The 22,959-nt window shown below is 47.7% G+C and overlaps 24 non-coding genes and 30 pseudogenes across 24 annotated transcripts; all 54 read left to right on the forward strand.

Annotated features, from left to right (window-relative positions):
- The first annotated feature begins 489 nt into the window (after positions 1-489).
- Positions 490-608, forward strand: LOC148248009 (5S ribosomal RNA). Its single transcript, XR_015815002.1, has one exon. It is a non-coding gene; the product is annotated as a 5S ribosomal RNA (ribosomal RNA).
- A 205-nt stretch (positions 609-813) lies between these two features.
- Positions 814-932, forward strand: LOC148248010 (5S ribosomal RNA; annotated as a pseudogene).
- Positions 933-1,135: 203 nt separating this feature from the next.
- Positions 1,136-1,254, forward strand: LOC148248011 (5S ribosomal RNA). The gene has a single exon (XR_015814357.1). It is a non-coding gene; the product is annotated as a 5S ribosomal RNA (ribosomal RNA).
- Positions 1,255-1,781: 527 nt separating this feature from the next.
- LOC148248012 (5S ribosomal RNA) lies at positions 1,782-1,900 on the forward strand. The gene has a single exon (XR_015815405.1). It is a non-coding gene; the product is annotated as a 5S ribosomal RNA (ribosomal RNA).
- Positions 1,901-2,105: 205 nt separating this feature from the next.
- Positions 2,106-2,224, forward strand: LOC148248013 (5S ribosomal RNA; annotated as a pseudogene).
- Positions 2,225-2,427: 203 nt separating this feature from the next.
- On the forward strand, positions 2,428-2,546 carry LOC148248014 (5S ribosomal RNA). The gene has a single exon (XR_015815013.1). It is a non-coding gene; the product is annotated as a 5S ribosomal RNA (ribosomal RNA).
- Positions 2,547-2,751: 205 nt separating this feature from the next.
- LOC148248015 (5S ribosomal RNA) lies at positions 2,752-2,870 on the forward strand (annotated as a pseudogene).
- A 203-nt stretch (positions 2,871-3,073) lies between these two features.
- On the forward strand, positions 3,074-3,192 carry LOC148248016 (5S ribosomal RNA). Its single transcript, XR_015814358.1, has one exon. It is a non-coding gene; the product is annotated as a 5S ribosomal RNA (ribosomal RNA).
- A 527-nt stretch (positions 3,193-3,719) lies between these two features.
- Positions 3,720-3,838, forward strand: LOC148248017 (5S ribosomal RNA). Its single transcript, XR_015815772.1, has one exon. It is a non-coding gene; the product is annotated as a 5S ribosomal RNA (ribosomal RNA).
- A 527-nt stretch (positions 3,839-4,365) lies between these two features.
- On the forward strand, positions 4,366-4,484 carry LOC148248018 (5S ribosomal RNA). Its single transcript, XR_015815752.1, has one exon. It is a non-coding gene; the product is annotated as a 5S ribosomal RNA (ribosomal RNA).
- Positions 4,485-5,011: 527 nt separating this feature from the next.
- On the forward strand, positions 5,012-5,130 carry LOC148248019 (5S ribosomal RNA; annotated as a pseudogene).
- Positions 5,131-5,657: 527 nt separating this feature from the next.
- Positions 5,658-5,776, forward strand: LOC148248020 (5S ribosomal RNA; annotated as a pseudogene).
- Positions 5,777-5,981: 205 nt separating this feature from the next.
- LOC148248021 (5S ribosomal RNA) lies at positions 5,982-6,100 on the forward strand (annotated as a pseudogene).
- A 203-nt stretch (positions 6,101-6,303) lies between these two features.
- LOC148248022 (5S ribosomal RNA) lies at positions 6,304-6,422 on the forward strand. The gene has a single exon (XR_015815406.1). It is a non-coding gene; the product is annotated as a 5S ribosomal RNA (ribosomal RNA).
- A 205-nt stretch (positions 6,423-6,627) lies between these two features.
- LOC148248023 (5S ribosomal RNA) lies at positions 6,628-6,746 on the forward strand (annotated as a pseudogene).
- A 203-nt stretch (positions 6,747-6,949) lies between these two features.
- On the forward strand, positions 6,950-7,068 carry LOC148248024 (5S ribosomal RNA). Its single transcript, XR_015815026.1, has one exon. It is a non-coding gene; the product is annotated as a 5S ribosomal RNA (ribosomal RNA).
- A 527-nt stretch (positions 7,069-7,595) lies between these two features.
- LOC148248025 (5S ribosomal RNA) lies at positions 7,596-7,714 on the forward strand. Its single transcript, XR_015814446.1, has one exon. It is a non-coding gene; the product is annotated as a 5S ribosomal RNA (ribosomal RNA).
- Positions 7,715-7,919: 205 nt separating this feature from the next.
- On the forward strand, positions 7,920-8,038 carry LOC148248026 (5S ribosomal RNA; annotated as a pseudogene).
- A 203-nt stretch (positions 8,039-8,241) lies between these two features.
- Positions 8,242-8,360, forward strand: LOC148248027 (5S ribosomal RNA). The gene has a single exon (XR_015815137.1). It is a non-coding gene; the product is annotated as a 5S ribosomal RNA (ribosomal RNA).
- Positions 8,361-8,565: 205 nt separating this feature from the next.
- Positions 8,566-8,684, forward strand: LOC148248028 (5S ribosomal RNA; annotated as a pseudogene).
- A 203-nt stretch (positions 8,685-8,887) lies between these two features.
- On the forward strand, positions 8,888-9,006 carry LOC148248029 (5S ribosomal RNA). The gene has a single exon (XR_015815037.1). It is a non-coding gene; the product is annotated as a 5S ribosomal RNA (ribosomal RNA).
- A 205-nt stretch (positions 9,007-9,211) lies between these two features.
- Positions 9,212-9,330, forward strand: LOC148248030 (5S ribosomal RNA; annotated as a pseudogene).
- Positions 9,331-9,532: 202 nt separating this feature from the next.
- Positions 9,533-9,651, forward strand: LOC148248031 (5S ribosomal RNA). Its single transcript, XR_015815048.1, has one exon. It is a non-coding gene; the product is annotated as a 5S ribosomal RNA (ribosomal RNA).
- Positions 9,652-9,856: 205 nt separating this feature from the next.
- Positions 9,857-9,975, forward strand: LOC148248032 (5S ribosomal RNA; annotated as a pseudogene).
- Positions 9,976-10,178: 203 nt separating this feature from the next.
- LOC148248033 (5S ribosomal RNA) lies at positions 10,179-10,297 on the forward strand (annotated as a pseudogene).
- Positions 10,298-10,502: 205 nt separating this feature from the next.
- Positions 10,503-10,621, forward strand: LOC148248034 (5S ribosomal RNA; annotated as a pseudogene).
- Positions 10,622-10,824: 203 nt separating this feature from the next.
- On the forward strand, positions 10,825-10,943 carry LOC148248035 (5S ribosomal RNA). Its single transcript, XR_015815059.1, has one exon. It is a non-coding gene; the product is annotated as a 5S ribosomal RNA (ribosomal RNA).
- Positions 10,944-11,148: 205 nt separating this feature from the next.
- On the forward strand, positions 11,149-11,267 carry LOC148248036 (5S ribosomal RNA; annotated as a pseudogene).
- A 202-nt stretch (positions 11,268-11,469) lies between these two features.
- On the forward strand, positions 11,470-11,588 carry LOC148248037 (5S ribosomal RNA). The gene has a single exon (XR_015815071.1). It is a non-coding gene; the product is annotated as a 5S ribosomal RNA (ribosomal RNA).
- Positions 11,589-12,146: 558 nt separating this feature from the next.
- On the forward strand, positions 12,147-12,265 carry LOC148248038 (5S ribosomal RNA; annotated as a pseudogene).
- Positions 12,266-12,473: 208 nt separating this feature from the next.
- Positions 12,474-12,592, forward strand: LOC148248039 (5S ribosomal RNA). The gene has a single exon (XR_015815124.1). It is a non-coding gene; the product is annotated as a 5S ribosomal RNA (ribosomal RNA).
- Positions 12,593-13,155: 563 nt separating this feature from the next.
- LOC148248040 (5S ribosomal RNA) lies at positions 13,156-13,274 on the forward strand (annotated as a pseudogene).
- A 576-nt stretch (positions 13,275-13,850) lies between these two features.
- LOC148248041 (5S ribosomal RNA) lies at positions 13,851-13,969 on the forward strand (annotated as a pseudogene).
- Positions 13,970-14,174: 205 nt separating this feature from the next.
- On the forward strand, positions 14,175-14,293 carry LOC148248042 (5S ribosomal RNA; annotated as a pseudogene).
- A 548-nt stretch (positions 14,294-14,841) lies between these two features.
- On the forward strand, positions 14,842-14,960 carry LOC148248043 (5S ribosomal RNA; annotated as a pseudogene).
- Positions 14,961-15,164: 204 nt separating this feature from the next.
- Positions 15,165-15,283, forward strand: LOC148248044 (5S ribosomal RNA; annotated as a pseudogene).
- A 209-nt stretch (positions 15,284-15,492) lies between these two features.
- Positions 15,493-15,611, forward strand: LOC148248045 (5S ribosomal RNA; annotated as a pseudogene).
- A 563-nt stretch (positions 15,612-16,174) lies between these two features.
- On the forward strand, positions 16,175-16,293 carry LOC148248046 (5S ribosomal RNA). Its single transcript, XR_015814387.1, has one exon. It is a non-coding gene; the product is annotated as a 5S ribosomal RNA (ribosomal RNA).
- Positions 16,294-16,852: 559 nt separating this feature from the next.
- LOC148248047 (5S ribosomal RNA) lies at positions 16,853-16,971 on the forward strand (annotated as a pseudogene).
- Positions 16,972-17,176: 205 nt separating this feature from the next.
- On the forward strand, positions 17,177-17,295 carry LOC148248048 (5S ribosomal RNA; annotated as a pseudogene).
- A 205-nt stretch (positions 17,296-17,500) lies between these two features.
- Positions 17,501-17,619, forward strand: LOC148248049 (5S ribosomal RNA; annotated as a pseudogene).
- Positions 17,620-17,824: 205 nt separating this feature from the next.
- LOC148248050 (5S ribosomal RNA) lies at positions 17,825-17,943 on the forward strand (annotated as a pseudogene).
- A 206-nt stretch (positions 17,944-18,149) lies between these two features.
- On the forward strand, positions 18,150-18,268 carry LOC148248051 (5S ribosomal RNA). The gene has a single exon (XR_015814400.1). It is a non-coding gene; the product is annotated as a 5S ribosomal RNA (ribosomal RNA).
- Positions 18,269-18,829: 561 nt separating this feature from the next.
- Positions 18,830-18,945, forward strand: LOC148248052 (5S ribosomal RNA; annotated as a pseudogene).
- A 204-nt stretch (positions 18,946-19,149) lies between these two features.
- LOC148248053 (5S ribosomal RNA) lies at positions 19,150-19,268 on the forward strand (annotated as a pseudogene).
- A 209-nt stretch (positions 19,269-19,477) lies between these two features.
- LOC148248054 (5S ribosomal RNA) lies at positions 19,478-19,596 on the forward strand. Its single transcript, XR_015815082.1, has one exon. It is a non-coding gene; the product is annotated as a 5S ribosomal RNA (ribosomal RNA).
- Positions 19,597-20,123: 527 nt separating this feature from the next.
- Positions 20,124-20,242, forward strand: LOC148248055 (5S ribosomal RNA). The gene has a single exon (XR_015815095.1). It is a non-coding gene; the product is annotated as a 5S ribosomal RNA (ribosomal RNA).
- A 205-nt stretch (positions 20,243-20,447) lies between these two features.
- On the forward strand, positions 20,448-20,566 carry LOC148248056 (5S ribosomal RNA; annotated as a pseudogene).
- Positions 20,567-20,769: 203 nt separating this feature from the next.
- LOC148248057 (5S ribosomal RNA) lies at positions 20,770-20,888 on the forward strand. The gene has a single exon (XR_015815107.1). It is a non-coding gene; the product is annotated as a 5S ribosomal RNA (ribosomal RNA).
- A 205-nt stretch (positions 20,889-21,093) lies between these two features.
- Positions 21,094-21,212, forward strand: LOC148248058 (5S ribosomal RNA; annotated as a pseudogene).
- Positions 21,213-21,415: 203 nt separating this feature from the next.
- LOC148248059 (5S ribosomal RNA) lies at positions 21,416-21,534 on the forward strand. The gene has a single exon (XR_015815118.1). It is a non-coding gene; the product is annotated as a 5S ribosomal RNA (ribosomal RNA).
- A 527-nt stretch (positions 21,535-22,061) lies between these two features.
- Positions 22,062-22,180, forward strand: LOC148248060 (5S ribosomal RNA). Its single transcript, XR_015815129.1, has one exon. It is a non-coding gene; the product is annotated as a 5S ribosomal RNA (ribosomal RNA).
- Positions 22,181-22,385: 205 nt separating this feature from the next.
- Positions 22,386-22,504, forward strand: LOC148248061 (5S ribosomal RNA; annotated as a pseudogene).
- Positions 22,505-22,707: 203 nt separating this feature from the next.
- LOC148248062 (5S ribosomal RNA) lies at positions 22,708-22,826 on the forward strand. The gene has a single exon (XR_015815141.1). It is a non-coding gene; the product is annotated as a 5S ribosomal RNA (ribosomal RNA).
- The last annotated feature ends 133 nt before the right edge of the window (positions 22,827-22,959 follow it).

The following is a 22,959-nucleotide window of genomic DNA, read 5'->3' on the forward strand; positions in this document are numbered from 1 at the left end:
GGAACTGGGGTCCGCTGGTTTACACGCAAATGTGAGTCAAGAAGCAGGGGCATTTTAATCGATATTAGAACGAGAAGGAGAGGTGCAGTGTGAACGCACAAGGAAACAATTGACGGGAGGGGGAGGGAAGGAGAAGGAGTGTATGTATTTTCAGCACGAAATGAAACAGGTGCGATCAAACCAGCACTAATGCAACGGATTCTATCAGAACTCCGTAGGTAAGGGTGCTTGGGCGAGGGTAGTACTAGCATGGGTTACCTCCTGCGAAGTCCTTATATTTCACCCATTTTCTTGTGAAGTCCTCGTGTTGCACCCATTTTTTTGAATTATAGTCCTCAGGTTTATTCGCAAATTTGAGTCACGGCACCATAGTATTTTACCTGATATTAGAACGAGCACGGGAGGTGCAGTGCGCACGCACAAGGAAACAAATGACGGGAGGGAGACGAAAGGAGAAGGCGTTTATGTATTTGCAGCGCAAAATTAAACGGGTGCGATCATACCAGCACTAATGCACCGGATCCCATCAGAACTCCGCAGTTAAGTGTGCTTGGGCGAGAGTAGTACTCGGATGGGTGACCTCCTGGGAAGTCCTCGTGTCGCACCAATTTTTTTTCAGACGGGTCGTTCGACGTTACGCGCGACTGGAACTGGGGTCCGCTGGTTTACACGCAAATGTGAGTCAAGAAGCAGGGGCATTTTAATCGATATTAGAACGAGAAGGAGAGGTGCAGTGTGAACGCACAAGGAAACAATTGACGGGAGGGGGAGGGAAGGAGAAGGAGTGTATGTATTTTCAGCACGAAATTAAACAGGTGCGGTCACACCAGCACTAACGCACCGGATCCCATCAGAACTCCACAGTTAAGTTTGCTTTGGCGAAAGTAGTACAATGATGGGTTACCTCCTGGGAAGTTCTCGTGTTGCACCCATTTTCTTGTGAAGTCCTCGTGTTGCACCCATTTTTTTGAATTATAGTCCTGAGGTTTATTCGCAAATTTGAGTCACGGCACCATAGTATTTTACCTGATATTAGAACGAGCACGGGAGGTGCAGTGCGCACGCACAAGGAAACAAATGACGGGAGGGGGAAGAAAGGAGAAGGCGTTTATGTATTTGCAGCGCGAAATTAAACGGGTGCGATCATACCAGCACTAATGCACCGGATCCCATCAGAACTTCGCAGTTAAGTGTGCTTGGGCGAGAGTAGTACTCGGATGGGTGACCTCCTGGGAAGTCCTCGTGTCGCACCAATTTTTTTTCAGACGGGTCGTTCGACGTTACGCGCAACTGGAACTGGGGTCCGCTGGTTTACACGCAAATGTGAGTCAAGAAGCAGGGGCATTTTAATCGATATTAGAACGAGAAGGAGAGGTGCAGTGTGAACGCACAAGGAAACAATTGACGGGAGGGGGAGGGAAGGAGAAGGAGTGTATGTATTTTCAGCACGAAATGAAACAGGTGCGATCATACCAGCACTAATGCAACGGATTCTATCAGAACTCCTTAGGTAAGGGTGCTTGGGCGAGGGTAGTACTAGCATGGGTTACCTCCTGCGAAGTCCTTATATTTCACCCATTTTCTTGTGAAGTCCTCGTGTTGCACCCATTTTTTTGAATTATAGTCCTCAGGTTTATTCGCAAATTTGAGTCACGGCACCATAGTATTTTACCTGATATTAGAACGAGCACGGGAGGTGCAGTGCGCACGCACAAGGAAACAAATGACGGGAGGGGGAAGAAAGGAGAAGGCGTTTATGTATTTGCAGCGCGAAATTAAACGGGTGCGATCATACCAGCACTAATGCACCGGATCCCATCAGAACTCCGCAGTTAAGTGTGCTTGGGCGAGAGTAGTACTCGGATCGGTGACCTCCTGGGAAGTCCTCGTGTCGCACCAATTTTTTTTCAGACGGGTCGTTCGACGTTACGCGCAACTGGAACTGGGGTCCGCTGGTTTACACGCAAATGTGAGTCAAGAAGCAGGGGCATTTTAATCGATATTAGAACGAGAAGGAGAGGTGCAGTGTGAACGCACAAGGAAACAATTGACGGGAGGGGGAGGGAAGGAGAAGGAGTGTATGTATTTTCAGCACGAAATGAAACAGGTGCGATCATACCAGCACTAATGCAACGGATTCTATCAGAACTCCGTAGGTAAGGGTGCTTGGGCGAGGGTAGTACTAGCATGGGTTACCTCCTGCGAAGTCCTTATATTTCACCCATTTTCTTGTGAAGTCCTCGTGTTGCACCTATTTTTTTGAATTATAGTCCTCAGGTTTATTCGCAAATTTGAGTCACGGCACCATAGTATTTTACCTGATATTAGAACGAGCACGGGAGGTGCAGTGCGCACGCACAAGGAAACAAATGACGGGAGGGAGACGAAAGGAGAAGGCGTTTATGTATTTGCAGCGCGAAATTAAACGGGTGCGATCATACCAGCACTAATGCACCGGATCCCATCAGAACTCCGCAGTTAAGTGTGCTTGGGCGAGAGTAGTACTCGGATGGGTGACCTCCTGGGAAGTCCTCGTGTCGCACCAATTTTTTTTCAGACGGGTCGTTCGACGTTACGCGCGACTGGAACTGGGGTCCGCTGGTTTACACGCAAATGTGAGTCAAGAAGCAGGGGCATTTTAATCGATATTAGAACGAGAAGGAGAGGTGCAGTGTGAACGCACAAGGAAACAATTGACGGGAGGGGGAGGGAAGGAGAAGGAGTGTATGTATTTTCAGCACGAAATTAAACAGGTGCGGTCACACCAGCACTAACGCACCGGATCCCATCAGAACTCCACAGTTAAGTTTGCTTTGGCGAAAGTAGTACAATGATGGGTTACCTCCTGGGAAGTTCTCGTGATGCACCCATTTTCTTGTGAAGTCCTCGTGTTGCACCCATTTTTTTGAATTATAGTCCTCAGGTTTATTCGCAAATTTGAGTCACGGCACCATAGTATTTTACCTGATATTAGAACGAGCACGGGAGGTGCAGTGCGCACGCACAAGGAAACAAATGACGGGAGGGGGAAGAAAGGAGAAGGCGTTTATGTATTTGCAGCGCGAAATTAAACGGGTGCGATCATACCAGCACTAATGCACCGGATCCCATCAGAACTTCGCAGTTAAGTGTGCTTGGGCGAGAGTAGTACTCGGATGGGTGACCTCCTGGGAAGTCCTCGTGTCGCACCAATTTTTTTTCAGACGGGTCGTTCGACGTTACGCGCAACTGGAACTGGGGTCCGCTGGTTTACACGCAAATGTGAGTCAAGAAGCAGGGGCATTTTAATCGATATTAGAACGAGAAGGAGAGGTGCAGTGTGAACGCACAAGGAAACAATTGACGGGAGGGGGAGGGAAGGAGAAGGAGTGTATGTATTTTCAGCACGAAATGAAACAGGTGCGATCATACCAGCACTAATGCAACGGATTCTATCAGAACTCCTTAGGTAAGGGTGCTTGGGCGAGGGTAGTACTAGCATGGGTTACCTCCTGCGAAGTCCTTATATTTCACCCATTTTCTTGTGAAGTCCTCGTGTTGCACCCATTTTTTTGAATTATAGTCCTCAGGTTTATTCGCAAATTTGAGTCACGGCACCATAGTATTTTACCTGATATTAGAACGAGCACGGGAGGTGCAGTGCGCAGGCACAAGGAAACAAATGACGGGAGGGGGAAGAAAGGAGAAGGCGTTTATGTATTTGCAGCGCAAAATTAAACGGGTGTGATCATACCAGCACTAATGCACCGGATCCCATCAGAACTCCGCAGTTAAGTGTGCTTGGGCGAGAGTAGTACTCGGATGGGTGACCTCCTGGGAAGTCCTCGTGTCGCACCAATTTTTTTTCAGACGGGTCGTTCGACGTTACGCGCGACTGGAACTGGGGTCCGCTGGTTTACACGCAAATGTGAGTCAAGAAGCAGGGGCATTTTAATCGATATTAGAACGAGAAGGAGAGGTGCAGTGTGAACGCACAAGGAAACAATTGACGGGAGGGGGAGGGAAGGAGAAGGAGTGTATGTATTTTCAGCACGAAATGAAACAAGTGCGATCATACCAGCACTAATGCAACGGATTCTATCAGAACTCCGTAGGTAAGGGTGCTTGGGCGAGGGTAGTACTAGCATGGGTTACCTCCTGCGAAGTCCTTATATTTCACCCATTTTCTTGTGAAGTCCTCGTGTTGCACCCATTTTTTTGAATTATAGTCCTCAGGTTTATTCGCAAATTTGAGTCACGGCACCATAGTATTTTACCTGATATTAGAACGAGCACGGGAGGTGCAGTGCGCACGCACAAGGAAACAAATGACGGGAGGGGGAAGAAAGGAGAAGGCGTTTATGTATTTGCAGCGCAAAATTAAACGGGTGCGATCATACCAGCACTAATGCACCGGATCCCGTCAGAACTCCGCAGTTAAGTGTGCTTGGGCGAGAGTAGTACTCGGATGGGTGACCTCCTGGGAAGTCCTCGTGTCGCACCAATTTTTTTTCAGACGGGTCGTTCGACGTTACGCGCGACTGGAACTGGGGTCCGCTGGTTTACACGCAAATGTGAGTCAAGAAGCAGGGGCATTTTAATCGATATTAGAACGAGAAGGAGAGGTGCAGTGTGAACGCACAAGGAAACAATTGACGGGAGGGGGAGGGAAGGAGAAGGAGTGTATGTATTTTCAGCACGAAATGAAACAGGTGCGATCATACCAGCACTAATGCAACGGATTCTATCAGAACTCCGTAGGTAAGGGTGCTTTGGCGAAAGTAGTACAATGATGGGTTACCTCCTGCGAAGTCCTTATATTTCACCCATTTTCTTGTGAAGTCCTCGTGTTGCACCCATTTTTTTGAATTATAGTCCTCAGGTTTATTCGCAAATTTGAGTCACGGCACCATAGTATTTTACCTGATATTAGAACGAGCACGGGAGGTGCAGTGCGCACGCACAAGGAAACAAATGACGGGAGGGGGAAGAAAGGAGAAGGCTTTTATGTATTTGCAGCGCGAAATTAAACGGGTGCGATCATACCAACACTAATGCACCGGATCCCATCAGAACTCCGCAATTAAGTGTGCTTGGGCGAGAGTAGTACTCGGATGGGTGACCTCCTGGGAAGTCCTCGTGTCGCACCAATTTTTTTTCAGACGGGTCGTTCGACGTTACGCGCGACTGGAACTGGGGTCCGCTGGTTTACACGCAAATGTGAGTCAAGAAGCAGGGGCATTTTAATCGATATTAGAACGAGAAGGAGAGGTGCAGTGTGAACGCACAAGGAAACAATTGACGGGAGGGGGAGGGAAGGAGAAGGAGTGTATGTATTTTCAGCACGAAATTAAACAGGTGCGGTCACACCAGCACTAACGCACCGGATCCCATCAGAACTCCACAGTTAAGTGTGCTTTGGCGAAAGTAGTACAATGATGGGTTACCTCCTGCGAAGTCCTTATATTTCACCCATTTTCTTGTGAAGTCCTCGTGTTGCACCCATTTTTTTGAATTATAGTCCTCAGGTTTATTTGCAAATTTGAGTCACGGCACCATAGTATTTTACCTGATATTAGAACGAGCACGGGAGGTGCAGTGCGCACGCACAAGGAAACAAATGACGGGAGGGGGAAGAAAGGAGAAGGCATTTATGTATTTGCAGCGCGAAATTAAACGTGTGCGATCATACCAGAACTAATGCAACGGCTCCCATCAGAACTCCGCAGTTAAGTGTGCTTGGGCGAGAGTAGTACTCAGATGGGTGACCTCCTGGGAAGTCCTCGTGTCGCACCAATTTTTTTTCAGACGGGTCGTTCGACGTTACGCGCGACTGGAACTGGGGTCCGCTGGTTTACACGCAAATGTGAGTCAAGAAGCAGGGGCATTTTAATCGATATTAGAACGAGAAGGAGAGGTGCAGTGTGAACGCACAAGGAAACAATTGACGGGAGGGGGAGGGAAGGAGAAGGAGTGTATGTATTTTCAGCACGAAATTAAACAGGTGCGGTCACACCAGCACTAACGCACCGGATCCCATCAGAACTCCACAGTTAAGTGTGCTTTGGCGAAAGTAGTACAATGATGGGTTACCTCCTGGGAAGTTCTCGTGTTGCACCCATTTTCTTGTGAAGTCCTCGTGTTGCACCCATTTTTTTGAATTATAGTCCTCAGGTTTATTCGCAAATTTGAGTCACGGCACCATAGTATTTTACCTGATATTAGAACGAGCACGGGAGGTGCAGTGCGCACGCACAAGAAAACAAATGACGGGAGGGGGAAGAAAGGAGAAGGCGTTTATGTATTTGCAGCGCGAAATTAAACGGGTGCGATCATACCAGCACTAATGCACCGGATCCCATCAGAACTCCGCAGTTAAGTGTGCTTGGGCGAGAGTAGTACTCGGATCGGTGACCTCCTGGGAAGTCCTCGTGTCGCACCAATTTTTTTTCAGACGGGTCGTTCGACGTTACGCGCAACTGGAACTGGGGTCCGCTGGTTTACACGCAAATGTGAGTCAAGAAGCAGGGGCATTTTAATCGATATTAGAACGAGAAGGAGAGGTGCAGTGTGAACGCACAAGGAAACAATTGATGGGAGGGGGAGGGAAGGAGAAGGAGTGTATGTATTTTCAGCACGAAATGAAACAGGTGCGATCATACCAGCACTAATGCAACGGATTCTATCAGAACTCCGTAGGTAAGGGTGCTTGGGCGAGGGTAGTACTAGCATGGGTTACCTCCTGCGAAGTCCTTATATTTCACCCATTTTCTTGTGAAGTCCTCGTGTTGCACCCATTTTTTTGAATTATAGTCCTCAGGTTTATTCGCAAATTTGAGTCACGGCACCATACTATTTTACCTGATATTAGAACGAGCACGGGAGGTGCAGTGCGCACGCACAAGGAAACAAATGACGGGAGGGGGAAGAAAGGAGAAGGCGTTTATCTATTTGCAGCGCAAAATTAAACGGGTGCGATCATACCAGCACTAATGCACCGGATCCCATCAGAACTCCGCAGTTAAGTGTGCTTGGGCGAGAGTAGTACTCGGATGGGTGACCTCCTGGGAAGTCCTCGTGTCGCACCAATTTTTTTTCAGACGGGTCGTTCGACGTTACGCGCGACTGGAACTGGGGTCCGCTGGTTTACACGCAAATGTGAGTCAAGAAGCAGGGGCATTTTAATCGATATTAGAACGAGAAGGAGAGGTGCAGTGTGAACGCACAAGGAAACAATTGACGGGAGGGGGAGGGAAGGAGAAGGAGTGTATGTATTTTCAGCACGAAATGAAACAGGTGCGATCATACCAGCATTAATGCAACGGATTCTATCAGAACTCCGTAGGTAAGGGTGCTTGGGCGAGGGTAGTACTAGCATGGGTTACCTCCTGCGAAGTCCTTATATTTCACCCATTTTCTTGTGAAGTCCTCGTGTTGCACCCATTTTTTTGAATTATAGTCCTCAGGTTTATTCGCAAATTTGAGTCACGGCACCATACTATTTTACCTGATATTAGAACAAGCACGGGAGGTGCAGTGCGCACGCACAAGGAAACAAATGACGGGAGGGGGAAGAAAGGAGAAGGCGTTTATGTATTTGCAGCGCAAAATTAAACTGGTGCGATCATACCAGCACTAATGCACCGGATCCCATCAGAACTCCGCAGTTAAGTGTGCTTGGGCGAGAGTAGTACTCGGATGGGTGACCTCCTGGGAAGTCCTCGTGTCGCACCAATTTTTTTTCAGACGGGTCGTTCGACGTTACGCGCGACTGGAACTGGGGTCCGCTGGTTTACACGCAAATGTGAGTCAAGAAGCAGGGGCATTTTAATCTATATTAGAACGAGAAGGAGAGGTGCAGTGTGAACGCACAAGGAAACAATTGACGGGAGGGGGAGGGAAGGAGAAGGAGTGTATGTATTTTCAGCAAGAAATGAAACAGGTGCGATCATACCAGCACTAATGCAACGGATTCTATCAGAACTCCGTAGGTAAGGGTGCTTGGGCGAGGGTAGTACTAGCATGGGTTACCTCCTGCGAAGTCCTTATATTTCACCCATTTTCTTGTGAAGTCCTCGTGTTGCACCCATTTTTTTGAATTATAGTCCTCAGGTTTATTCGCAAATTTGAGTCACGGCACCATAGTATTTTACCTGATATTAGAACGAGCACGGGAGGTGCAGTGCGCACGCACAAGGAAACAAATGACGGGAGGAGGAAGAAAGGAGAAGGCGTTTATGTATTTGCAGCGCGAAGTTAAACGGGTGCGATCATACCAGCACTAATGCACCGGATCCCATCAGAACTCCGCAGTTAAGTGTGCTTCGGCGAGAGTAGTACTCGGATGGGTGACCTCCTGGGAAGTCCTCGTGTCGCACACATTTTTTTTCAGACGGGTCGTTCGACGTTACGCGCGACTGGAACTGGGGTCCGCTGGTTTACACGCAAATGTGAGTCAAGAAGCAGGGGCATTTTAATCGATATTAGAACGAGAATGAGAGGTGCAGTGTGAACGCACAAGGAAACAATTGACGGGAGGGGGAGGGAAGGAGAAGGAGTGTATGTATTTTCAGCACGAAATGAAACAGGTGCGATCATACCAGCACTAATGCAACGGATTCTATCAGAACTCCGTAGGTAAGGGTGCTTGGGCGAGGGTAGTACTAGCATGGGTTACCTCCTGCGAAGTCCTTATATTTCACCCATTTTCTTGTGAAGTCCTCGTGTTGCACCCATTTTTTTGAATTATAGTCCTCAGGTTTATTCGCAAATTTGAGTCACGGCACCATAGTATTTTACCTGATATTAGAACGAGCACGGGAGGTGCAGTGCGCACGCACAAGGAAACAAATGACGGGAGGGGGAGGAAAGGAGAAGGCGTTTATGTATTTGGAGCGCGAAATTAAACGGGTGCGATCATACCAGCACTAATGCACCGGATCCCATCAGAACTCCGCAGTTAAGTGTGCTTGGGCGAGAGTAGTACTCGGATGGGTGACCTCCTGGGAAGTCCTCGTGTCGCACCAATTTTTTTTCAGACGGGTCGTTCGACGTTACGCGCGACTGGAACTGGGGTCCGCTGGTTTACACGCAAATGTGAGTCAAGAAGCAGGGGCATTTTAATCGATATTAGAACGAGAAGGAGAGGTGCAGTGTGAACGCACAAGGAAACAATTGACGGGAGGGGGAGGGAAGGAGAAGGAGTGTATGTATTTTCAGCAAGAAATGAAACAGGTGCGATCATACCAGCACTAATGCAACGGATTCTATCAGAACTCCGTAGGTAAGGGTGCTTGGGCGAGGGTAGTACTAGCATGGGTTACCTCCTGCGAAGTCCTTATATTTCACCATTTTCTTGTGAAGTCCTCGTGTTTCACCCATTTTTTTGAATTATAGTCCTCAGGTTTATTCGCAAATTTGAGTCACGGCACCATAGTATTTTACCTGATATTAGAACGAGCACGGGAGGTGCAGTGCGCACGCACAAGGAAACAAATGACGGGAGGGAGAAGAAAGGAGAAGGCGTTTATGTATTTGCAGCGCGAAATTAAACGGGTGCGATCATACCAGCACTAATGCACCGGATCCCATCAGAACTCCGCAGTTAAGTGTGCTTGGGCGAGAGTAGTACTCGGATGGGTGACCTCCTGGGAAGTCCTCGTGTCGCACCAATTATTTTTCAGACGGGTCGTTCGACGTTACGCGCGACTGGAACTGGGGTCCGCTGGTTTACACGCAAATGTGAGTCAAGAAGCAGGGGCATTTTAATCGATATTAGAACGAGAAGGAGAGGTGCAGTGTGAACGCACAAGGAAACAATTGACGGGAGGGGGAGGGAAGGAGAAGGAGTGTATGTATTTTCAGCACGAAATGAAACAGGTGCGATCATACCAGCACTAATGCAACGGATTCTATCAGAACTCCGTAGGTAAGGGTGCTTGGGCGAGGGTAGTACTAGCATGGGTTACCTCCTGCGAAGTCCTTATATTTCACCCATTTTCTTGTGAAGTCCTCGTGTTGCACCCATTTTTTTGAATTATAGTCCTCAGGTTTATTCGCAAATTTGAGTCACGGCACCATAGTATTTTACCTGATATTAGAACGAGCACGGGAGGTGCAGTGCGCACGCACAAGGAAACAAATGACGGGAGGGGGAAGAAAGGAGAAGGCGTTTATGTATTTGCAGCGCGAAATTAAACGTGTGCGATCATACCAGCACTAATGCACCGGCTCCCATCAGAACTCCGCAGTTAAGTGTGCTTGGGCGAGAGTAGTACTCAGATGGGTGACCTCCTGGGAAGTCCTCGTGTCGCACCAATTTTTTTTCAGACGGGTCGTTCGACGTTACGCGCGACTGGAACTGGGGTCCGCTGGTTTACACGCAAATGTGAGTCAAGAAGCAGGGGCATTTTAATCGATATTAGAACGAGAATGAGAGGTGCAGTGTGAACGCACAAGGAAACAATTGACGGGAGGGGGAGGGAAGGAGAAGGAGTGTATGTATTTTCAGCACGAAATGAAACAGGTGCGATCATACCAGCACTAATGCAACGGATTCTATCAGAACTCCGTAGGTAAGGGTGCTTGGGCGAGGGTAGTACTAGCATGGGTTACCTCCTGCGAAGTCCTTATATTTCACCCATTTTCTTGTGAAGTCCTCGTGTTGCACCCATTTTTTTGAATTATAGTCCTCAGGTTTATTCGCAAATTTGAGTCACGGCACCATAGTATTTTACCTGATATTAGAACGAGCACGGGAGGTGCAGTGCGCACGCACAAGGAAACAAATGACGGGAGGGGGAGGAAAGGAGAAGGCGTTTATGTATTTGGAGCGCGAAATTAAACGGGTGCGATCATACCAGCACTAATGCACCGGATCCCATCAGAACTCCGCAGTTAAGTGTGCTTGGGCGAGAGTAGTACTCGGATGGGTGACCTCCTGGGAAGTCCTCGTGTCGCACCAATTTTTTTTCAGACGGGTCGTTCGACGTTACGCGCGACTGGAACTGGGGTCCGCTGGTTTACACGCAAATGTGAGTCAAGAAGCAGGGGCATTTTAATCGATATTAGAACGAGAAGGAGAGGTGCAGTGTGAACGCACAAGGAAACAATTGACGGGAGGGGGAGGGAAGGAGAAGGAGTGTATGTATTTTCAGCAAGAAATGAAACAGGTGCGATCATACCAGCACTAATGCAACGGATTCTATCAGAACTCCGTAGGTAAGGGTGCTTGGGCGAGGGTAGTACTAGCATGGGTTACCTCCTGCGAAGTCCTTATATTTCACCATTTTCTTGTGAAGTCCTCGTGTTTCATCCATTTTTTTGAATTATAGTCCTCAGGTTTATTCGCAAATTTGAGTCACGGCACCATAGTATTTTACCTGATATTAGAACGAGCACGGGAGGTGCAGTGCGCACGCACAAGGAAACAAATGACGGGAGGGAGAAGAAAGGAGAAGGCGTTTATGTATTTGCAGCGCGAAATTAAACGGGTGCGATCATACCAGCACTAATGCACCGGATCCCATCAGAACTCCGCAGTTAAGTGTGCTTGGGCGAGAGTAGTACTCGGATGGGTGACCTCCTGGGAAGTCCTCGTGTCGCACCAATTATTTTTCAGACGGGTCGTTCGACGTTACGCGCGACTGGAACTGGGGTCCGCTGGTTTACACGCAAATGTGAGTCAAGAAGCAGGGGCATTTTAATCGATATTAGAACGAGAAGGAGAGGTGCAGTGTGAACGCACAAGGAAACAATTGACGGGAGGGGGAGGGAAGGAGAAGGAGTGTATGTATTTTCAGCACGAAATGAAACAGGTGCGATCATACCAGCACTAATGCAACGGATTCTATCAGAACTCCGTAGGTAAGGGTGCTTGGGCGAGAGTAGTACTAGCATGGGTTACCTCCTGCGAAGTCCTTATATTTCACCCATTTTCTTGTGAAGTCCTCGTGTTGCACCCATTTTTTTGCAGATGATTTTTTCGACGTTACGCGCGATTTTAATTATGGTCCTCAGGTTTATTCGCAAATGTGAGTCACGGCGCCGTGGCATTTTACTTGATATTAGAACGAGAGCGGGAGGTGCAGTGCGCACGTAAAAGGAAACAAATGGCGGGAGGGGGAAGAAAGGGGAATAGTGTATGTATTTGCAGTGCGAAATTAAACAGGTGCGATCATACCAGCACAAATGCACCGGATCCCATCAGAACTCCGCTGTCAAGTGTGCTTTGGCAAAAGTAGTACAATTATGGGTTACATCGTGGGAAGTTCTCGTGTTGCATCCATTTTCTTTTTTTCAGATGTGCCATTCGACGTTACGCGCGACTTTAATTATGGTCCGCAGATTTATTAGCAAATGTGAGTCACTTGTCGTGGCATTTTATTTTATATTTGAACGAGAACGAGAGGTGCAGTGTGCACGCACAAGGAAACAAATGATGGGAGGGAGAAGAAAGGTGAAGGAGTTTATGTATTTGCAGCGCAAAATTAAACATGTGCGATCATACCAGCACTAATGCACCGGATCCCATCAGAACTCCGCAGTTAAGTGTGCTTGGGCAAGAGTAGTACTCGGATGGGTGACCTCTTGGGAAGTCCTCGTGTCGCACTAATTTTTTTTTTCAGACGGGTCGTTCGACGTTACGCGCGACTGGAACTAGGGTCCGCTGGTTTATACGCAAATGTGAGTCAAGAAGCAGGGGCATTTTAATCGATATTAGAACGAGAAGGAGAGATGCAGAGTGCACGCACAAGGAAACAAATGACGGGAGGGGGGATGGAGGGAGAAAAAGTGTATGTATTTGCAGCGCAGAATGAAACATGAGCGATCATACCAGCACTAATGCAACGGATTCTATCAGAACTCCGCAAGTTAAGGGTGCTTGGGCGAGAGTAGCACTAGGATGGGTGACCTCATGCGAAGTCCTTATATTTCACCAATTTTCTTAGGAAGTCCTCGTGTTCCACCCATTTTTTTGCAGATGATTCTTTCGACGATACGCGCGACTTGAATTATGGTCATCAGGTTTATTCGCAAATGTGAGTCACGACACCGTAGCATTTTACTTTATATTAGAAGGAGCACGGGAGGGGCAGTGCGCACGCACAAGGAAACAAATGACGGGAGGGGGAAGAAAGGAGAAGGAGTTTATGTATTTGCAGCGCGGAATTAAACGTGTGCGATCATACCAGCACTAATGCACCGGATTCCGTCAGAACTCCGCAGTTAAGTGTGCTTTGGCGAGAGTAGTACTCGGATTGGTGACCTCCTGGGAAGTCCTAGTGTCGCACCAATTTTTTTTCAGACGGGTCGTTCGACGTTACGCGCGACTGGAACTCGGGTCCGCTGGTTTATACGCAAATGTGAGTCAAGAAGCAGGGGCATTTTAATCCATATTAGAACGAGAAGGAGAGGTGCAGTGTGAACGCACAAAGAAACAATTGATGGGAGGGGGAAGGAAGGAGAAGGAGTGTATAAGGAGAAGGAGTGTATGTAATTTCAGCAAGAAATGAAACAGGTGCGATCATACCAGCACTAATGCAACGGATTCTATCAGAACTCCGTAGGTAAGGGTGCTTGGGCGAGAGTAGTACTAGCATTGGTTACCTCCTGCGAAGTTCTTATATTTCACCCATTTTCTTGTGAAGTCCTCGTGTTGCACCCATTTTTTTGCAGATGATTCTTTCGACGTTACGCGCGACTTGAATTATGGTCCTCAGGTTTATTAGCAAATGTGAGTCACGGCGCCGTGGCATTTTTCCTGATATTAGAACGAGAACGGGAGGTGCAGTGCGCACGCACAAGGAAACAAATGACGGGAGGGGGAAGAAAGGGGAATGAGTTTATGTAATAGAAGCGCAAAATTAAACGGGTGCGATCATACCAGCACTATTGCACCGGATCTCATCAGAACTCTGCAGTTAAGTGTGCTTGGGCGAGATTAGTACTCGGATGCGTGACCTCCTGGGAAGTCCTCGTGTCGCACCAATTTTTTTTCAGACGGGTCGTTCGACGTTACGCGCGTCTGGAACTAGGGTCCGCTGGTTTATACGCAAATGTGAGTCAATAAGCAGGGCCATTTTAATCGATATTAGAACGAGAATAAGAGGTGAAGTGTTAACGCACAAGGATACAAATGACGGGAGGGGGAAGAAAGGAGAAGGAGTATATATATTTGCAGCGTGAAATTAAACAGGTGCTATCATACCAGCACTAAAGCCCCGGATCCCATCAGAACTCCGCAGTTAAGTGTGCTTGGGCGAGAGTAGTACTCGGATGGGTGACCACTTGGGAAGCCCTCGTGTTGTACTAATTTTTTTTCGGATTGGTTGTTCGACGTTATGCGCGAATGGAATTATAAACCGCTGGTTCATTTGCAAAGGTGAGTCACGGTGCCGGGGCATATTACTTGATATTAGAATGAGAAAGAGAGATGCAGAGTGCACGCACAAGGAAACAAATGACGGGAGGAGAAAGAGTGTATGTATTTGCAGTGCGGAATGAAACATGAGGGATCATACCAGCACTAATGCAACGGATTCTATCAGAACTCCGCAGTTAAGGGTGCTTGGGTGAGAAAAGAACTCGGATGGGTGACCTCCTGCGAAGTCCTTATATTTCGCCCATTTTCTTGGGAGGTCCTCGTGTTGCACCCATCTTTTTGCAGATGATTCTTTCGACGTTACGCGCGACTTGATTTATGGTCCGCAGGTTTATTCGCAAATGTGAGTCACGGCGCCGTGGCATTTTACTTGATATTAGAACGAGTACGGGAGGTGCAGTGCGCACGCACAAGGAAACAAATGTTGGGAGGAGGAAGAAAAGAGAAGGAGTGTATGTATTTGAAGCGCAAAATTAAACAAGTGGCATCATACCAGCACTAATGCACTGGATCCCATCAGAACTCTGCAGTTAAGTGTGCTTGAGCGAGTGTAGTACTCGGATGGGTGACCTCTTCGGAAGTCCTCGTATCTCAATAATTTTTTTTCAGATGGGTCGTTCGACGTTACGCGCGACTGGAACTATGGTCCGCTGGTTTATACGCAAATGTGAGTCAAGAATCAGGGGCATTTTAATCGATATTAGAACGAGAAGGAGAGGTGCAGTGTGAACGCACAAGGAAACAAATGATGGGAGGGGGGGAGGGAAGAAGGAGTGTATGTATTTTCAGCACAAAATTAAACAGGTGCGGTCACACCAGCACAAATGCACCGGATCCCATCAGAACTCCGCAGTTAAGTGTGCTTTGGCGAAAGCAGTACAATGATGGGTTACCTCCTGGGAAGTTCTCGTGTTGCACCCATTTTCTTTTTTTCAGTTGTGCCGTTCGACCTTATGCGCGACCTTAATTATGGTCCGCAGATTTATTCGCAAATGTGAGTCACGGCGCTGTGGCATTTTACTTGATATTTGAGCGAGAACGAGAGGTGCAGTGCGCACGCACAAGTAAACGAATGACGGGAGGGGGAATAAAGGAGAAGGAGTTTATGTATTTGCAGCGCGAAATTAAACAGGTTCGATCATACCAGCACTAATGCACCGGATCCCATCAGAACTCCGCAGTTAAGTGTGCTTGGGCGAGAGTATTACTCGAATGGGTTACCTCTTGGGAAGTCCTCGTGTCGCACTAATTTTTTTTTCAGACGGGTCGTTCGACGTTACGCGCGACTGGAACAAGGGTCCACTAGTTTATACGCAAATGTGAGTCAAGAAGCAGGAGCATTTGAATCGATATTAGAACGAGAAAGAGAGATGCAGAGTGCACGCACAAGGAAACAAATGACGGGAGGGGGGATGGAGGTAGAAAAAGTATATGTATTTGCAGCGCAGAATGAAACATGAGCAATCATACCAGCACCAACGCAACGGATTCTATCAGAACTCCGCAAGTTAAAGGTTCTTGGGCGAGAGTAGCACTAGGATGGGTGACTTCCTATGAAGTCCTTATATTTTACCCATTTTCTTAGGAAGTCCTCGTGTTGCACCCATTTTTTTGCAGATGATTCTTTCGACGATACGCGCGACTTGAATTATGGTCCTCAGGTTTATTCGCAAATGTGAGTCACGACACCGTAGAATTTTACTTGATATTAGAACGAGAACGGGAGGTGCAGTGCGCACGCACAAGGAAACAAATGACGGGAGAGGGGAAGAAAGGGGAATGATTTTATGTATTTGCAGCGCAAAATTAAAAATGTGCGATCATACCAGCATTAATGCACTGGATCCCATCAGAACTCCGCAGTTAAGTGTGCTTGGGCGAGAGTAGTACTCGGATGGGTGACCTCCTGGGAAGTCCTCGTGTCGCACAAATTTTTTTTTAGACGGGTCGTTCGACGTTACGCGCGACTGGAACTAGGGTCCGCTGGTTTATACGCAAATGTGAGTCAAGAAGCAGGGGCATTTTAATCGATATTAGAACGAGAAGGAGAGGTGCAGAGTGAACGCACAAGGAAACAATTGATGGGAGGGGAAGGGAAGGTGAAGGAGTGTATGTATTTTGAGCACGAAATGAAACAGGTGCGATCATACCAGCACTAATGCAACGGATTCTATCAGAACTCCGTAGGTAAGGGTGTTTGGGCGAAAGTAGTACTTGCAAGGGTTACCTCCTGCGAAGTCCTTATATTTCACCCATTTTCTTGTGAAGTCCTCGTGTTGCACACATTTTTTTACAGATGATTCTTTCGACGTTATGCGCGACTTGAATTATGGTCCTCAGGTTTATTCGCAAATGTGAGTCACGGCGCTGTAGCATTTTACTTGATATTAGAACGATAACGGGAGGTGCAGTGCGCACGCACAAGGAAACAAATGACGGGAGGGGGAAGAAAGGGGAATGAGTTTATGTATTTGCAGCGCGAAATTAAACAGGTGCGATCATACCAGCATTAATGCACCGAATCCCATCAGAACTCCGCAGTGAAGTGTGCTTGGGCGAGATTAGTACTCGGATGGGTGACCTCCTCGGAAGTCCTCGTGTCGCACTAATTTTTTTTCAAACGGGTCGTTCGATGTTACGCGCGTATGGAATTAGGGTCCGCTGGTTTATACGCAAATGTGAGTCAATAAGCAGGGGCATTTTAATGGATATTAGAACGAGAATGAGAGGTGAAGTGTTAACGCACAAGGAAACAAATGGCGGGAGTGGGAAGAAATGAGAAGGAGTGTATGTATTTGCAGCGCGAAATTAAACAGGTGCGATCATACCAGCACTAAAGCCTCGGATCCCATCAGAACTCCGCAGTTAGGAGTGCTTGGGCGAGAGTAGTACAATAATGGGTGACCACTTGGGAAGCCCTCGTGTTGCACCTATTTTTTTTCGGATGGGTTGTTCGACGTTACGCGCGAATGGAATTATAAACCGCTGGTTCATTTGCAAAGGTGAGTCACGGTGCCGGGGCATATTACTTGATATTAGAACGAGAAAGAGAGATGCAGAGTGCACGCACAAGGAAACAAATGACGGGAGGGGGAAGAAAGGAGAAGGAGTTTTTGTATTAGCAGCGCGAAATTAATCAGGTGTGATCATACCAGCACTAATACAACAGATCCCATCATAACTCCGCAGTTAAGTGTGCTTGGGGGAGAGTAGTACTCGGATGGGTGACCACTTGGGAAGTCCTCGTGTTGCACCCATTTTTTTACAGATGATTCTTTCGACGTTACGCGCGACTTGAATTATGGTCATCAGGTTTATTCGCAAATGTGAGTCACGACGCTGTAGCATTTTACTTGATATTAGAACGAGAACGGGAAGTGCAGTGCGCACGCACAAGGAAACAAATGACGGGAGGGGGAATAAAGGAGAAGGAGTTTATGTATTTGCAGCGCAAAATTGAACAAGTGCGATCATACCAGCACTAATGCACCGGATCCCATCAGAACTCCGCAGTGAAGTGTGCTTGGGCGAGATTAGTACTCGTATGTGTGACCTCCTGGGAAGTCCTCGTGTCACACAAATTTTTTTTTTCAGACGGAAAATTCGACGTTACGCGTGACTGGAACTAGGGTTCACTGGTTTATACGCAAATGTGAGTCAAGGAGCAGGGGCATTTTAATTGATATTAGAACGAAAATGAGAGGTGAAGTGTGAACGCACAAGGAAACAAATGACGGAAGGGGAAGATAGGAGAAGGAGTGTATGTATTTGCAGCGCGAAATTAAACTGGTGCGATCATACCAGCACTAAAGCTCCGGATCCCATCAGAACTTCGCAGTTAAGTGTGCTTGGGCGAGGGTAGTACTCGGATGGGTGACCACTTGGGAAGCCCTCGTGTTGCACCTATTTTTTTTCGGATGGGTTGTTCGACGTTACGCGAATGGAATTATAAACCACTGGTTCATTTGCAAAGGTGAGTCACGGTGCCGGGGCATATTACTTTATATTAGAACGAGAAAGAGAGATGCAGAGTGCACCCACAAGGAAACAAATGACGGGAGGGGGGATGGGCGGAGAAAGAGTGTATGTATTTGCAGTGTAGAATGAAACATGAGGGATCATACCAGCACTAATGCAACGGATTCTATCATAACTCCGTAGTTAAGGGTGCTTGGGCGAGAAAAGTACTCGGATGGGTGACCTCCTGCGAAGTCCTTATATTTCGCCCATTTTCTTGGGAGGTCCTCGTGTTGCACCCATCTTTTTGTAGATGATTCTTTCGACGTTACGCGCGACTTGATTTATGGTCTGCAGGTTTATTCGCAAATGTGAGTCACGGCGCCGTGGCATTTTACTTGATATTAGAACGAGTATGGGAGGTGCAGTGCGCACGCACAAGGAAATAAATGACGGGAGGAGGAAGAAAAGAGAAGGAGTGTATGTATTTGAAGCGCAAAATTAAACAAGTGGTATCATACCAGCACTAATGCACGGGATCCCATCAAAACTCTGTAGTTAAGCGTGCTTGGGCGAGAGTAGTACTCGGATGGGTGACCTCTTGGGAAGTCCTCGTATCGTAATAATTTTTTTTTAGATGGGTCGTTCGACGTTACGCGCTACTGGAACTATGGTCCGCTGGTTTATACGCAAATGTGAGTCAAGAATCAGGGGCATTTTAATCGATATTAGAACGAGAAGGAGAGGTGCAGTGTGAACGCACAAGGAAACAAATGATGGGAGGGGGGGAGGGAAGAAGGAGTGTATGTATTTTCAGCACAAAATTAAACAGGTGCGGTCACACCAGCACAAATGCACTGGATCCCATCAGAACTCCGCAGTTAAGTGTGCTTTGGCGAAAGCAGTACAATGATGGGTTACCTCCTGGGAAGTTCTCGTGTTGCACCCATTTTATTTTTTTCAGTTGTGTCGTTCGACCTTATGCGCGACCTTAATTATGGTCCGCAGATTTATTCGCAAATGTGAGTCATGGCGCCGTGGCATTTTACTTGATATTTGAGCGAGAACGAGAGGTGCAGTACGCACGCACAAGTAAACGAATGACGGGAGGGGGAATAAAGGAGAAGGCGTTTATGTATTTGCAGCGCGAAATTAAACGGGTGCGATCATACCAGCACTAATGCACCGGATCCCATCAGAACTCCGCAGTTAAGTGTGCTTGGGCGAGAGTAGTACTCGGATGGGTGACCTCCTGGGAAGTCCTCGTGTCGCACCAATTTTTTTTCAGACGGGTCGTTCGACGTTACGCGCAACTGGAACTGGGGTCCGCTGGTTTACACGCAAATGTGAGTCAAGAAGCAGGGGCATTTTAATCGATATTAGAACGAGAAGAAGAGGTGCAGTGTGAACGCACAAGGAAACAATTGACGGGAGGGGGAGGGAAGGAGAAGGAGTGTATGTATTTTCAGCACGAAATGAAACAGGTGCGATCATACCAGCACTAATGCAACGGATTCTATCAGAACTCCTTAGGTAAGGGTGCTTGGGCGAGGGTAGTACTAGCATGGGTTACCTCCTGCGAAGTCCTTATATTTCACCCATTTTCTTGTGAAGTCCTCGTGTTGCACCCATTTTTTTGAATTATAGTCCTCAGGTTTATTCGCAAATTTGAGTCACGGCACCATAGTATTTTACCTGATATTAGAACGAGCACGGGAGGTGCAGTGCGCACGCACAAGGAAACAAATGACGGGAGGGGGAAGAAAGGAGAAGGCGTTTATGTATTTGCAGCGCGAAATTAAACGGGTGCGATCATACCAGCACTAATGCACCGGATCCCATCAGAACTCCGCAGTTAAGTGTGCTTGGGCGAGAGTAGTACTCGGATGGGTGACCTCCTGGGAAGTCCTCGTGTCGCACCAATTTTTTTTCAGACGGGTCGTTCGACGTTACGCGCAACTGGAACTGGGGTCCGCTGGTTTAAACGCAAATGTGAGTCAAGAAGCAGGGGCATTTTAATCGATATTAGAACGAGAAGGAGAGGTGCAGTGTGAACGCACAAGGAAACAATTGACGGGAGGGGGAGGGAAGGAGAAGGAGTGTATGTATTTTCAGCACGAAATGAAACAGGTGCGATCATACCAGCACTAATGCAACGGATTCTATCAGAACTCCGTAGGTAAGGGTGCTTGGGCGAGGGTAGTACTAGCATGGGTTACCTCCTGCGAAGTCCTTATATTTCACCCATTTTCTTGTGAAGTCCTCGTGTTGCACCTATTTTTTTGAATTATAGTCCTCAGGTTTATTCGCAAATTTGAGTCACGGCACCATAGTATTTTACCTGATATTAGAACGAGCACGGGAGGTGCAGTGCGCACGCACAAGGAAACAAATGACGGGAGGGAGACGAAAGGAGAAGGCGTTTATGTATTTGCAGCGCGAAATTAAACGGGTGCGATCATACCAGCACTAATGCACCGGATCCCATCAGAACTCCGCAGTTAAGTGTGCTTGGGCGAGAGTAGTACTCGGATGGGTGACCTCCTGGGAAGTCCTCGTGTCGCACCAATTTTTTTTCAGACGGGTCGTTCGACGTTACGCGCGACTGGAACTGGGGTCCGCTGGTTTACACGCAAATGTGAGTCAAGAAGCAGGGGCATTTTCATCGATATTAGAACGAGAAGGAGAGGTGCAGTGTGAACGCACAAGGAAACAATTGACGGGAGGGGGAGGGAAGGAGAAGGAGTGTATGTATTTTCAGCACGAAATTAAACAGGTGCGGTCACACCAGCACTAACGCACCGGATCCCATCAGATCTCCACAGTTAAGTTTGCTTTGGCGAAAGTAGTACAATGATGGGTTACCTCCTGGGAAGTTCTCGTGTTGCACCCATTTTCTTGTGAAGTCCTCGTGTTGCACCCATTTTTTTGAATTATAGTCCTCAGGTTTATTCGCAAATTTGAGTCACGGCACCATAGTATTTTACCTGATATTAGAACGAGCACGGGAGGTGCAGTGCGCACGCACAAGGAAACAAATGACGGGAGGGGGAAGAAAGGAGAAGGCGTTTATGTATTTGCAGCGCGAAATTAAACGGGTGCGATCATACCAGCACTAATGCACCGGATCCCATCAGAACTCCGCAGTTAAGTGTGCTTGGGCGAGAGTAGTACTCGGATGGGTGACCTCCTGGGAAGTCCTCGTGTCGCACCAATTTTTTTTCAGACGGGTCGTTCGACGTTACGCGCAACTGGAACTGGGGTCCGCTGGTTTACACGCAAATGTGAGTCAAGAAGCAGGGGCATTTTAATCGATATTAGAACGAGAAGGAGAGGTGCAGTGTGAACGCACAAGGAAACAATTGACGGGAGGGGGAGGGAAGGAGAAGGAGTGTATGTATTTTCAGCACGAAATGAAACAGGTGCGATCATACCAGCACTAATGCAACGGATTCTATCAGAACTCCTTAGGTAAGGGTGCTTGGGCGAGGGTAGTACTAGCATGGGTTACCTCCTGCGAAGTCCTTATATTTCACCCATTTTCTTGTGAAGTCCTCGTGTTGCACCCATTTTTTTGAATTATAGTCCTCAGGTTTATTCGCAAATTTGAGTCACGGCACCATAGTATTTTACCTGATATTAGAACGAGCACGGGAGGTGCAGTGCGCACGCACAAGGAAACAAATGACGGGAGGGGGAAGAAAGGAGAAGGCGTTTATGTATTTGCAGCGCGAAATTAAACGGGTGCGATCATACCAGCACTAATGCACCGGATCCCATCAGAACTCCGCAGTTAAGTGTGCTTGGGCGAGAGTAGTACTCGGATGGGTGACCTCCTGGGAAGTCCTCGTGTCGCACCAATTTTTTTTCAGACGGGTCGTTCGACGTTACGCGCAACTGGAACTGGGGTCCGCTGGTTTACACGCAAATGTGAGTCAAGAAGCAGGGGCATTTTAATCGATATTAGAACGAGAAGGAGAGGTGCAGTGTGAACGCACAAGGAAACAATTGACGGGAGGGGGAGGGAAGGAGAAGGAGTGTATGTATTTTCAGCACGAAATGAAACAGGTGCGATCATACCAGCACTAATGCAACGGATTCTATCAGAACTCCGTAGGTAAGGGTGCTTGGGCGAGGGTAGTACTAGCATGGGTTACCTCCTGCGAAGTCCTTATATTTCACCCATTTTCTTGTGAAGTCCTCGTGTTGCACCTATTTTTTTGAATTATAGTCCTCAGGTTTATTCGCAAATTTGAGTCACGGCACCATAGTATTTTACCTGATATTAGAACGAGCACGGGAGGTGCAGTGCGCACGCACAAGGAAACAAATGACGGGAGGGAGACGAAAGGAGAAGGCGTTTATGTATTTGCAGCGCGAAATTAAACGGGTGCGATCATACCAGCACTAATGCACCGGATCCCATCAGAACTCCGCAGTTAAGTGTGCTTGGGCGAGAGTAGTACTCGGATGGGTGACCTCCTGGGAAGTCCTCGTGTCGCACCAATTTTTTTTCAGACGGGTCGTTCGACGTTACGCGCGACTGGAACTGGGGTCCGCTGGTTTACACGCAAATGTGAGTCAAGAAGCAGGGGCATTTTAATCGATATTAGAACGAGAAGGAGAGGTGCAGTGTGAAC

Source organism: Carica papaya, chromosome 8 (assembly GCF_054855325.1).
Source record: "Carica papaya isolate Zhongbai chromosome 8, ASM5485532v1, whole genome shotgun sequence".
Taxonomy (NCBI): domain Eukaryota; kingdom Viridiplantae; phylum Streptophyta; class Magnoliopsida; order Brassicales; family Caricaceae; genus Carica; species Carica papaya.